Source organism: Borostomias antarcticus (genome assembly GCF_949987555.1).
Source record: "Borostomias antarcticus genome assembly, contig: scaffold_86, whole genome shotgun sequence".
In the NCBI taxonomy this organism is placed as follows: domain Eukaryota; kingdom Metazoa; phylum Chordata; class Actinopteri; order Stomiiformes; family Stomiidae; genus Borostomias; species Borostomias antarcticus.
In genome coordinates, this window is record NW_028176652.1 from 233,897 (window position 1) to 247,617 (window position 13,721).

Below are 13,721 nucleotides of genomic sequence, written 5' to 3' on the forward strand. Positions count from 1 at the left end.
CGTTCTCCGTTATGGTGAATGGTGCACAGCATATGAAAGTGTGCATTGTGCACAATATGTACTACAGTATAGCATGGTGCAAAGACACCATTATGCACAGGCAATATTGACCTCAGGCTATTGCAAACCCTGCATGAGATGGATTCAGACGGTGAAGATCCTGGTCTTGAAATGCTTAGTGTAAAGTGATTTTGAAAACTCACATCTTTATTCTCTCCCAAAACGTTTTTGCCATTAACAAATGAGAACATATAGATAGATAGGAATCCTGTGTGGGGAAATTGGGTGTTTTAGCAGCAGAAAAGTACAGCAGCAGTGCAGGGGGAAAATGTGTCAAAATCAAACTAGGCTACTGTACTTGGAGAGGACATCACAGCTGAATAATGCCAAAGACAACTCAAACACAAGTCTCAATAGGTTTGTAACTTTAATGCGCACTGGCACACACACAGCCCAGGGCCGCAATCATCTCCATGGCGTAAGACAGGACCATGTGACTGGAGCTGACTGTAGCACCGGCCGGTCTGCTTCCTCCCTTATGTGCAGGTCTGGTTTGACCGGGACCAGCCTTCAGCCACACACTGGGTCTATGGAGACCTCCTCATAGACTGGAGGGAGGGAGGAAGGTGAGAGACAGAAACATATTTTTAAATAAGAACACAAACACACAGACATACAAAACACACACACTAACACAAAGACAACCCCTTCCAGACACTCTAATAAGGCTGTCGTATGCCAAGCTCATACTACAGGATATTTGGGCTGATTCATCCCCGATTCACCACTCCCGACAATCGGAGGAGAAATCTGGTCTGGAACGTTGGTCATTACTGATGTTCGACACAGATTATCTTGTGAAATGTGAGGGGTTTATAGGCCAAATCTTAAACCTCCCGATCGGCTCACAGACCCAGATGTGTGATTATATGCCTTATTCACAAATCTTGTGGTGGGTGCATGTTTGAGATTCACAAGAAGAATATCTGTTAAGATTTCCTTGTGTAATGCAACCCGATTTAGAAATTGATTTTTAAAATCCTGTAGTGTGAGCCCAGGATGACTGTGATGAATCGAGAGTCAGACATGCAGATCAGACCATCATGGACGTAATGAGGATATTCCAGCCAGGACCTACATGCACACATGGCATCTTCAGATCCCTCTCTCAGTTCAGCTGCAGGTACAGTAAGACTCCAGATCAAAATACTGCAGGTGAAGAGGGAGAGAGAAAGAGCGGGCATTAAAGGAAGAAGTGTGACTTGTTCTGTGTATGAGTGAATGTGGGTTGTGCGCCTTTACATGTATGTGTATTTGTACATTTCACTGTTCTCACCTGTATGTATCTGCAGTCATGCCCTTGTCTCAGCAGCTGCATGTCTGAATGTGATTTGGACATTTCAGGGACTTTGATGGCCGTCTCTTCCAAACCATCCTCACCATTCAGTCCTGAGAGAGAGAGAGAGAGAGAGAGAGAGAGAGAAGACCACCAAGCTTGTACACCTATCTCATATCAACCCTAGCCCACCTCGGCTCACACCTTGTTTGCGTGTGTGTGTGCCAGCATGACTCACTCACTCTGATACAGTGATCAGAAATCAGCAGTCTCTTTTTAATCAAACCCGGTAGAACAGGTCTCACTAACAGCCTATAGACAAGCTGCAACACGAACAGATGAGCCTTCAGAGAGACAGAGAAAGAAAGAAAGAAAGAAAGAAAGAAAGAAAGAAAGAAAGAAAGAAAGAGGTTAATCTAGGCATTTAACCTGCATTATAAACACTAGTGTGGCGGTGTGTGGGATATTCACGCAGCAGCAGTAAGCCGTTAAGTGCTGAATTTCACATATTGCTATAATCACAGCAAAACATAAACGCATCATATAGCAGAGTGGGAGGTGTGTCTCTTTGGGGTGACGGGTCCACAGCTCCTCCTTCACAGACTACACAGCCACCCTTCAAGAAGAGTGTGTGTGTGTGTGTGTGTGTGTGTGTGTGTGTGTGTGTGTGCATACGGGTCCTCCCCCTCATAATGTGCAGGTATACATTTATTATTAAAGATTTTGGGTCGCTTTCTGAACTCACCCTCGTCGTCGTCGTCGTCATCATCCTCTTCATCTTCCTCTTCCGACTCTTCCATGGCTTGACCATTCCTGCCCTGTAGCTGAAGGGCCATGCACTGTCCAGCTCTTCTTCTGAGTCTGTAAAGCACAGCAGTTGCAGAGTAACGTATAAAGAGTAACGCTCTGCTTCTCTGTCCCTCTGCTACTCACTTTCTCAGAGTGACAGTCTCAATCATCAAACTCTGATAGGCAGAGGCCTGACAGCAGGCCGTTAGTTCATGCAGTAGTCCTCTCTCCTCCTCTACGCTTGAGCTATAGGACAGGCTTGAGTAACAGAAGGAGGCTGAGAGTCACAGGTTCGACCTCAAGGTCTGTCTCACCTCTCCCCCATTTGCTGTCCTGGCTTACCTGTGTAGGTGAGACTGTGTGTGTGGAGTTACCTGCATGCGGTTCATGGACTCTCTGAGCTGGTCCAGCTGGTGGGCAGAGCCAAGCGCCTGAAAGCGGATGTTGTCAGCTTCATGTCCTTCTCCCTGAGCTCATTGGTCTCTGCTTTCTTATCCAAACAGTCTGACAGCCTGTGTAGACAGACAGACAGACACACACAAAGTTAGAACATACTCATCATGTAGATACACTATCAAACATGAATACACCAGCTATTAGAGGGAGAGTGAATGAAAAGAGCTGTGAATTGCAAGTCAGTCACTAAGAGAGAAGCACAGGTTGTGTTTGAGAGATGACAAATTCCTGGTATGTGTAAACCATATACCTGGCTAATAAACTGATCTTGTATCTTGACGATTCAGTCACGTTGCAAAAGGCAGCAGGCGAAAACAACACTACTGGAGAAGTAGAGCAATACAGAGTGAAAATAGTGAAGAGGAGAGGAAGCAGAAGAGAAAATAAATGAAAAGGAACCACCTGCGGAACCGAACCGAGGGATCTGCATGGGAGCCTTTTGTGTCTGCAGAGGTTTTACGACTGTACACCGATCTGTGGTGATAACGTAGTATATATATATTAAGTATAGTAATAGTAACAAAACAAAAAAAATATTACGATTTTAATATTTTAAAATGTTTGATCCAGAGTGAAGCGTCCAATGAAAGTCAAGTTTGCTTGATGAAAAGGTATATAAGGCACTGACACAGTGAACTGTCATCGTTTCCCTTGAAGAGAAGTGCCATAACTAGCTAGTTAACATTCTTCTGTTAAGTATCTAGTTACAAACCATATGACATCTTAATGTCTGGGCCCAAAACATATGACAATCAAATACACTATAAGGACGAAGGTATTGGGGCCACCTAGACATTACACCTACAGGAGATTTTATGACATCCCATTCTGAATTCATAAGCATTAATATGGAGTTGGTCCCCCCTTTGCAGCTATAACAGCTTCCACTCTTTTTAAAGTGCGTCTGGGAATTTTTGCCCATTCATCCAAAGACTGGTCAATATAGTTTTTTCTGGTGTGCCTGATTGTAAGGCTTATTTGGATGATGTGGTGGTTCACTCCTCAGATTGGGAAAATCATGTATCCTCGCTGAGGACAGTTTTCCAGCGTCTGGCTGATGCGTCTCTGACACTGAACTTGGCGAAGTGCGAGTTCGGGAAAGCGACGGTCACATATCTTGGTAAGCAGGTGGGCGGTAAGCAGGTGGGCGGAGGTCAAGTGCGCCCTCTGGAGGCCAAAGTTGCTCCTATAGCCTCCAAAATCTTGTGATACTTTAGGAGCCTGTCAATCATATCACTGAGATGTGTGAATGTCAGCATGACAGCAGTACCACGAGTGTGTGATCCCGGGAGTAAGGGCAAACCATCAGCTGTTCTGGAGTGGGGGTCGAAGAAACCATATCTGCCTGTCGTAGTTCTGAATACTGCAATACATAACCCTGTCATCAACAGCAACGCATACTGCACATCTGATAACAAGCAGCTCAATCCTGCCTCTAGGTCCAGAAAGCCATCTACAGCTCCAGGTAGAGGGTCTCCTAATGAGCCATATCTGGAAAGGTGTTCCATGTTCACATGGTGTGTAAACCTGCGTGCTGGGGCTTCATGGGGTAGCTCGTCAGTAGTCAAAAAGATGTGTTGAGGAAACCTTTTCCTGGCCTGTTGATACATAACGTCACCCTTATCCAAAACGAGGTTGAGGTCTGCTGTGGTGATGTTTTCATTCTCATGAAGGAATGCAAGGAAAGTTAGTGAATTACATGTACACTGTGTATTTCTGAATGGGCCGTATCTAGGAGAATCCTGGCTGCGGGATGCACAGACATGTTTCACAGAAGGCTGATCTCCCAGGTTTATAGAGTCTGCATGGGAAGGTCCTGCTACACATGGATCATCACGTCCCCTTGTTACACTGTCTGCGTGGGATACCTGTGGTCGACATGACATATCACTTTGACTGTGGTTCACCTGGTAAGCATGAGATGGCCCTGGTACACAAAGATCATCACTCTGATGTCCTCTCTTTACAATGTCTGCATAAGATACATGTGGTACACACAATGAATCACGTTGACCTCCCTGTGTTACACTGTGAGCACGAGACGCTGCAGACACCTTGACCTCTCCAGGGCTCTGAGGACCAGCACATTCTTCCTGTTCAGTTGTTGCACAGTGAAGCTCAGTTGACTGTTGGCAGCGCTGTCTTAGAACTTGGGACCTTTTACTCTTCTTTGGCATTGTTGTTGTGCTCCAAAACCACAAATCTGAATGTTTTACTTTTATTGTGCGCAACCAATATATTAAACACAATACTTTGTAATCTAGCAAAGCAACAACAGTATTATTACTTATATAATTGAATTTTAATTAGATGTCTTGCACTTTGTATTGTACACCCTGTTTATCGTTCAATGGAACCAGTTATGTTGATCTGCTGACAGGATCACTTCAGATGAATCCTCCTTGTGTACTTCAGATGAGTAGAGTTCCTCCTTTGTGTATTTTTATTAGTGTCTTAAGAACAAAAACTTTGGTAAGGCTACACAAATTAGACTACTTCTACTTAGTAAATGTACTGTATATGTAGATAGGTACAATGAGTAATGAAATGCACTTTTCAAATATATCAAAGCAACAGTTTGTATTATTTTAACTTCACACACGGCTATATGAATACATGCAAATACAATTCAGTGCAAAAAAAGTCCAAAGAAGTAATGTTTAACTACTTCAATGTAGATGTCTAAACAATGTAGATGTAAATCTGTGGATAATAAATTCTACTCTTGACACTTTGCTTCAGTATAGAACAGAACAGGATAGGGGACAGAAAGATGGCTTGTAAATGGAAATGCTTGTAATTAGAAATGCTTTATAAATAGATGCTGGTAAAAGAGATGCATGTAATTAAGAGGCTGGTAAAAGAGATGCTTGTAAATGAAATGCTGGTAAAGGAGAGGCTTTGTAGTAATCAGGCGCTGAGAAAATAGGGCAAAGTTTGGGCGCTGTAAAATTGCTTGGAATTGCTGTTAATGCTTGGAATTGCTGTTAATGCTTGGAATTGCTGTTAATGCTTGTAAAAAAGAGAGAGCGGGACAGAGAGAGAGATAAAGATAGAATGCTTGTTATGTAGATTGCTTGTAAAAAGAGAGAGCGGGACAGAGAGAGAGATAAAGATAGAATGCTTGTTATGTAGATTGCTTGTAAAAAGAGAGAGCGGGACAGAGAGAGAGATAAAGATAGAATGCTTGTTATGTAGATTGCTTGTAAAAAAGAGAGAGCGGGATAGAGAGAGAGAGATAAAGATAGAATGCTTGTTAAGTAGAAAGCTTTGATAAAAGCTGTTTTGGTGGCAGTAGCGGTGGAACACCTGTAAGACAAAGAAAAAAGGGTGTTAAAATAGTGTATATAATTCAGAATATTGTTTTATGTTGCGCTCTGCTTCCTCGGGCCACCTGGGGGCGTAACATAAATGGGGGCTCGTCCGGGATCTTTGATCCTTTAATGCAACGGGTTGGTGGATGTTGGTGTGCAGTGTGCACGTCGTGTAGGCTGTTAGGTTAGCAGTGTTGTGGTTTGGGTGTCGTGTGAACACGTTTGACATGAGTGCTTTTGAGCTTGAGGAGTTTCTCAGTGATCCTTCTGTGGAGCGGGTTGACCTCTGTAGGAAGGAGGACTTGCATGCTATTGCAGCCCATTTTGAGGTTACATTTTCGCGAAGTTTGGTTAAGGCTGAGTTGAAGGAGGCTGTATTGTGTCTGCTGGTTGATTGTAAGGTGCTGGGTACTGGCGCCGGTGTCATTGCTCCCCCGTCTGCAGGGTTATGTGACCTAGAGGATGAGGAGAAGGAGGTGTTTAAGGAGGTGGAGGCGCCTGAGGGGTCCGCTGGGTCGGATGGAGCTCCTGAAGTGGAGACTAGACCTCGTAGTGCTGTGAATCAGCCCACTCCTCTACCATCTACTCCTGAAGGGAGCGATGCCGGACACAGGCTTCGCATGGCTCAGTTACAGCTTGAGGCGCGGGAGAGAGAAAGAGGAAGCTGAGTACAGTCACCGGTTGGCTATGCGTAGACTGGAAATGGAAATGGAGGTGAAACTGAAGGAGTTGGAGTTGGCGGCCGCTGCTGCAACTGCCGGTTTTGTTTCCTCTAGTCCTGCTAAGCCCATGGTAGCCGATTCCTCTACGTTCGGTGGGGGGTTTAATGTTAGTAAACACATAGCCCTTGTACCTCAGTTTCGTGAGGATGAGGTAGACTCTTATTTTAATGCATTCGAGCGAGTTGCTACCTCTCTGCAGTGGCCTAAAGAGGTCTGGGCTATATTGCTTCAATGCAAGTTGACAGGGAAAGCGCAAGAGATTCTGTCCTCTCTGTCTCTGGAAGACAGTTTGCACTATGAGGTGCTAAAGAAAGCTGTGCTCCGCGCATATGAATTAGTGCCTGAGGCATATAGGCAAAAGTTTAGAGGGCACGAAAAGTTGCCTGGTAAAACCTTCGTTGAGTTCGCCCGTGAAAAGGAGACTCAGTTTAATCGATGGTGTAAAGCCAGCTATGTAACCGATTTTAAGTCTCTGTCTGAGTTGATTCTTATAGAAGAATTCAAAAATAGCCTCACAGACCGGCTTGTTACATATTTAAATGAACAGAAAGTGTCGACGTTAGCGCAAGCTGCTGTGCTCGCTGACGAGTTTGTCTTAACCCATAAGCAAACCTTTGGCAGTTCTCATAATGATGGTAGGGTTTACCCCTCTGCTCCAGTGAGAGCGCAGACTAGTCCGCCCCGCCCATTTTCTACCCGCACTAGCGAGGAACGGGAGTGTTGGCACTGTCATCAGACTGGTCACATCCGAGCTGACTGTTTCTTGCTAAAACGCAAGTTAGCGCAGCCCAGTATGCGACCAAAAGAGGTAGGTCTAGTGCAAATAGTGCCTAGCCCCGTGTCGTTACCTTCAGATGGGGTGTGTGAGTCCTTGGACTCTAGTTACGCACCATTTGTAATAGATGGGTTTGTGTCCCTCAGTGGTAAGGTATCAGACCGGTGCCCTGTACGTATACTGAGAGACACCGGAGCAGCGCAGTCGTTTATATTGTCTGATGTGTTGCCCTTCTCTGAGTCGATCAGCGGCTCTAGTATTCTGGTGCAGGGCATCGAAATGGGGTTTGTGTCTATGCCCCTCCACCAGGTGCATCTAGCCTGTGACTTGGTCAAAGGAGTGTTTATGGTGGGCGTGTGTCCGTCTTTGCCAGTGAAGGGAGTGACATTTCTGTTAGGGAATGATATCGCTGGTGGAAAGGTGATCCCAAGGTTGGAGGTTTTAGAGCGTCCCACTGTTACGCAGCCCGATGTGTTAGCTCAGGATTTTCCTGACGTATTCTCTGTACGTATGGTCACTCGTGCTCAGGCACGTAGATCGGGAGAAGCGGTTGATCTGTCGGACACCATGTTCGCGACTGCGTTGTCTGACCAGCCTGTTTCCCCAGGTCCACCTATGTCTACTCAGCCTGCTGTTGAGACCAACGTTCCGAGTTTGCTTCAGTGTAACAGCCTTGTTTCTGAGACAACACAGCTGCCCATGACCCGCAGTAATCTTATCGCTGCTCAGAAGGAGGATGCTGATTTAGCCAAGTGCTTTGCTGCTGCGCTTGATTCAGAGGCGGCTAAAAACAAGGATATCAGTGCTTTTGTGACCCCTGACTCGTTTCTGCAGTATACAGTAATGGCTTTTGGTATGAGGAATGCTCCGGCCACATTCCAAAGACTGGTCAATATAGTTTTTTCTGGTGTGCCTGATTGTAAGGCTTATTTGGATGATGTGGTGGTTCACTCCTCAGATTGGGAAAATCATGTATCCTCGCTGAGGACAGTTTTCCAGCGTCTGGCTGATGCGTCTCTGACACTGAACTTGGCGAAGTGCGAGTTCGGGAAAGCGACGGTCACATATCTTGGTAAGCAGGTGGGCGGTAAGCAGGTGGGCGGAGGTCAAGTGCGCCCTCTGGAGGCCAAAGTTGCTGCTATAGCCTCCTTCCCTGTGCCAACCACTCGATGTGAGCTGCGCCGGTTTCTAGGCATGGTGGGTTACTACAGAGGTTTCTGTAGAAACTTTTCTACTGTTGCAGCTCCTCTGACTGATTTAATCAGTCCCTTGGTGCCTTACAGGTGGTCAGAGAAATGCCAAGTAGCTTTTGACAGCTGTAAAGCTCTGCTGTGTAATGCCCCAGTACTGAGTGCTCCTAGTTTTAGCACCCCCTTTTCTCTTGAGGTGGATGCAAGTTCTACTGGTGCTGGTGCAGTTCTGACTCAGATGGACCCAGATGGTTTTGTCCATCCCGTAGGGTACCTCTCAAAGAAGTTCAGTGGGTGTCAGAGTCGCTACTCCACGGTTGAGCAGGAAACATTGGCCTTGCTGCTCGCACTCCAATTTTTTGAAGTCTGTGTGGGGTGTAGTGTGGAACCTGTGGTTGTTTACACCGATCACAACCCTTTGGTTTTTTGGCATCAGATGCATAACCTGCATAAACTAATGCGCTGGTCTCTGATTATTCAGAGCTATACTTTGACTATTCGACACAGAAAGGGCGCCGAAAATGTATTTGCTGGTGCCCTTTCTCGGGGATAGTCTGAAGGAATTGTTGGGCTATTGAAGGAATTGTTGGGCTATTGTAGTGTATGTGAAGGGGAGGTTGATTTATCGTTAGCCATGGGCTAACTCTTTATGGGGGGGAGTGTTACATATGTGTGTTGTTCTGTTTTGTTAGGCCTACCTGTTTGGTTTTGTTGTGTGGTTGTTTTTGTCTCCCTCTACTGTTCTCATCTCCAAACTCTCAGGGCGCGCGCCTGGTTCATGTCATCAGTTCTCACCTGCTTTCAATTAACGACTTCAATCAACCTGGTCCCTCCCTTCCTATAAATAGTCCTCTTTGTCCTCAGTTCTCTCTGACCTGCCTGAGCTGTGGCAGGGCTCTGGTTGGTAGAGCTTGGTTTGGTTTGATTTGTTTGGTTGTTTATTGGTTTGATGTGAAGTTTCTCTTGTGTTACTCTTTTGTTTGTAGTTATGTTAGTTGGTTAAACAGCTTTAGTTATTGTCTGTGATTTAACCCTTTGTATGTTTTTGTGCACACAGGGGCAGATGACTAGTTGAGATACCCTGGGTCTACATCTCCACACACACGTAGGATTACCTGCTGTCTAACACCCCAGTTTAGAGTGCGCACCACCCACTATACTTTGAGGTGCCCAGCACCTGTAAAGGGGGGGTGGGGTTTTATTTCGGATTATGCTTTTGTTTGGTGCCACTGTTAGTCCTCTCTGTTCCCTGTGTTGCTATTAAATTCATCATTGCCTATTTTGGTTGTCCTGGTTTTGTGACTGCACCCTCATCTGTCCAACCCATTGTTTTATGTTGCGCTCTGCTTCCTCGGGCCACCTGGGGGCGTAACATAAATGGGGGCTCGTCCGGGATCTTTGATCCTTTAATGCAACGGGTTGGTGGATGTTGGTGTGCAGTGTGCACGTCGTGTAGGCTGTTAGGTTAGCAGTGTTGTGGTTTGGGTGTCGTGTGAACACGTTTGACATGAGTGCTTTTGAGCTTGAGGAGTTTCTCAGTGATCCTTCTGTGGAGCGGGTTGACCTCTGTAGGAAGGAGGACTTGCATGCTATTGCAGCCCATTTTGAGGTTACATTTTCGCGAAGTTTGGTTAAGGCTGAGTTGAAGGAGGCTGTATTGTGTCTGCTGGTTGATTGTAAGGTGCTGGGTACTGGCGCCGGTGTCATTGCTCCCCCGTCTGCAGGGTTATGTGACCTAGAGGATGAGGAGAAGGAGGTGTTTAAGGAGGTGGAGGCGCCTGAGGGGTCCGCTGGGTCGGATGGAGCTCCTGAAGTGGAGACTAGACCTCGTAGTGCTGTGAATCAGCCCACTCCTCTACCATCTACTCCTGAAGGGAGCGATGCCGGACACAGGCTTCGCATGGCTCAGTTACAGCTTGAGGCGCGGGAGAGAGAAAGAGGAAGCTGAGTACAGTCACCGGTTGGCTATGCGTAGACTGGAAATGGAAATGGAGGTGAAACTGAAGGAGTTGGAGTTGGCGGCCGCTGCTGCAACTGCCGGTTTTGTTTCCTCTAGTCCTGCTAAGCCCATGGTAGCCGATTCCTCTACGTTCGGTGGGGGGTTTAATGTTAGTAAACACATAGCCCTTGTACCTCAGTTTCGTGAGGATGAGGTAGACTCTTATTTTAATGCATTCGAGCGAGTTGCTACCTCTCTGCAGTGGCCTAAAGAGGTCTGGGCTATATTGCTTCAATGCAAGTTGACAGGGAAAGCGCAAGAGATTCTGTCCTCTCTGTCTCTGGAAGACAGTTTGCACTATGAGGTGCTAAAGAAAGCTGTGCTCCGCGCATATGAATTAGTGCCTGAGGCATATAGGCAAAAGTTTAGAGGGCACGAAAAGTTGCCTGGTAAAACCTTCGTTGAGTTCGCCCGTGAAAAGGAGACTCAGTTTAATCGATGGTGTAAAGCCAGCTATGTAACCGATTTTAAGTCTCTGTCTGAGTTGATTCTTATAGAAGAATTCAAAAATAGCCTCACAGACCGGCTTGTTACATATTTAAATGAACAGAAAGTGTCGACGTTAGCGCAAGCTGCTGTGCTCGCTGACGAGTTTGTCTTAACCCATAAGCAAACCTTTGGCAGTTCTCATAATGATGGTAGGGTTTACCCCTCTGCTCCAGTGAGAGCGCAGACTAGTCCGCCCCGCCCATTTTCTACCCGCACTAGCGAGGAACGGGAGTGTTGGCACTGTCATCAGACTGGTCACATCCGAGCTGACTGTTTCTTGCTAAAACGCAAGTTAGCGCAGCCCAGTATGCGACCAAAAGAGGTAGGTCTAGTGCAAATAGTGCCTAGCCCCGTGTCGTTACCTTCAGATGGGGTGTGTGAGTCCTTGGACTCTAGTTACGCACCATTTGTAATAGATGGGTTTGTGTCCCTCAGTGGTAAGGTATCAGACCGGTGCCCTGTACGTATACTGAGAGACACCGGAGCAGCGCAGTCGTTTATATTGTCTGATGTGTTGCCCTTCTCTGAGTCGATCAGCGGCTCTAGTATTCTGGTGCAGGGCATCGAAATGGGGTTTGTGTCTATGCCCCTCCACCAGGTGCATCTAGCCTGTGACTTGGTCAAAGGAGTGTTTATGGTGGGCGTGTGTCCGTCTTTGCCAGTGAAGGGAGTGACATTTCTGTTAGGGAATGATATCGCTGGTGGAAAGGTGATCCCAAGGTTGGAGGTTTTAGAGCGTCCCACTGTTACGCAGCCCGATGTGTTAGCTCAGGATTTTCCTGACGTATTCTCTGTACGTATGGTCACTCGTGCTCAGGCACGTAGATCGGGAGAAGCGGTTGATCTGTCGGACACCATGTTCGCGACTGCGTTGTCTGACCAGCCTGTTTCCCCAGGTCCACCTATGTCTACTCAGCCTGCTGTTGAGACCAACGTTCCGAGTTTGCTTCAGTGTAACAGCCTTGTTTCTGAGACAACACAGCTGCCCATGACCCGCAGTAATCTTATCGCTGCTCAGAAGGAGGATGCTGATTTAGCCAAGTGCTTTGCTGCTGCGCTTGATTCAGAGGCGGCTAAAAACAAGGATATCAGTGCTTTTGTGACCCCTGACTCGTTTCTGCAGTATACAGTAATGGCTTTTGGTATGAGGAATGCTCCGGCCACATTCCAAAGACTGGTCAATATAGTTTTTTCTGGTGTGCCTGATTGTAAGGCTTATTTGGATGATGTGGTGGTTCACTCCTCAGATTGGGAAAATCATGTATCCTCGCTGAGGACAGTTTTCCAGCGTCTGGCTGATGCGTCTCTGACACTGAACTTGGCGAAGTGCGAGTTCGGGAAAGCGACGGTCACATATCTTGGTAAGCAGGTGGGCGGTAAGCAGGTGGGCGGAGGTCAAGTGCGCCCTCTGGAGGCCAAAGTTGCTGCTATAGCCTCCTTCCCTGTGCCAACCACTCGATGTGAGCTGCGCCGGTTTCTAGGCATGGTGGGTTACTACAGAGGTTTCTGTAGAAACTTTTCTACTGTTGCAGCTCCTCTGACTGATTTAATCAGTCCCTTGGTGCCTTACAGGTGGTCAGAGAAATGCCAAGTAGCTTTTGACAGCTGTAAAGCTCTGCTGTGTAATGCCCCAGTACTGAGTGCTCCTAGTTTTAGCACCCCCTTTTCTCTTGAGGTGGATGCAAGTTCTACTGGTGCTGGTGCAGTTCTGACTCAGATGGACCCAGATGGTTTTGTCCATCCCGTAGGGTACCTCTCAAAGAAGTTCAGTGGGTGTCAGAGTCGCTACTCCACGGTTGAGCAGGAAACATTGGCCTTGCTGCTCGCACTCCAATTTTTTGAAGTCTGTGTGGGGTGTAGTGTGGAACCTGTGGTTGTTTACACCGATCACAACCCTTTGGTTTTTTGGCATCAGATGCATAACCTGCATAAACTAATGCGCTGGTCTCTGATTATTCAGAGCTATACTTTGACTATTCGACACAGAAAGGGCGCCGAAAATGTATTTGCTGGTGCCCTTTCTCGGGGATAGTCTGAAGGAATTGTTGGGCTATTGAAGGAATTGTTGGGCTATTGTAGTGTATGTGAAGGGGAGGTTGATTTATCGTTAGCCATGGGCTAACTCTTTATGGGGGGGAGTGTTACATATGTGTGTTGTTCTGTTTTGTTAGGCCTACCTGTTTGGTTTTGTTGTGTGGTTGTTTTTGTCTCCCTCTACTGTTCTCATCTCCAAACTCTCAGGGCGCGCGCCTGGTTCATGTCATCAGTTCTCACCTGCTTTCAATTAACGACTTCAATCAACCTGGTCCCTCCCTTCCTATAAATAGTCCTCTTTGTCCTCAGTTCTCTCTGACCTGCCTGAGCTGTGGCAGGGCTCTGGTTGGTAGAGCTTGGTTTGGTTTGATTTGTTTGGTTGTTTATTGGTTTGATGTGAAGTTTCTCTTGTGTTACTCTTTTGTTTGTAGTTATGTTAGTTGGTTAAACAGCTTTAGTTATTGTCTGTGATTTAACCCTTTGTATGTTTTTGTGCACACAGGGGCAGATGACTAGTTGAGATACCCTGGGTCTACATCTCCACACACACGTAGGATTACCTGCTGTCTAACACCCCAGTTTAGAGTGCGCACCACCCACTATACTTTGAGGTGCCC

The 13,721-nt window shown here is 46.6% G+C and overlaps 2 long non-coding RNA genes across 2 annotated transcripts; both read right to left on the minus strand.

Moving 5' to 3' along the window:
* Positions 1 to 423: 423 nt before the first annotated feature.
* LOC311328221 lies at positions 424 to 1,681 on the minus strand. The gene is made up of 4 exons (XR_014631184.1): positions 1,579 to 1,681; positions 1,337 to 1,449; positions 1,139 to 1,209; positions 424 to 608 (listed from the first exon to the last, which is right to left on the minus strand). It is a non-coding gene; the product is annotated as an uncharacterized lncRNA (long non-coding RNA).
* Positions 1,682 to 2,093: 412 nt separating this feature from the next.
* On the minus strand, positions 2,094 to 2,890 carry LOC311328222. Its single transcript, XR_014631185.1, has 3 exons — positions 2,832 to 2,890; positions 2,500 to 2,637; positions 2,094 to 2,197 (listed from the first exon to the last, which is right to left on the minus strand). It is a non-coding gene; the product is annotated as an uncharacterized lncRNA (long non-coding RNA).
* Positions 2,891 to 13,721: the final 10,831 nt, after the last annotated feature.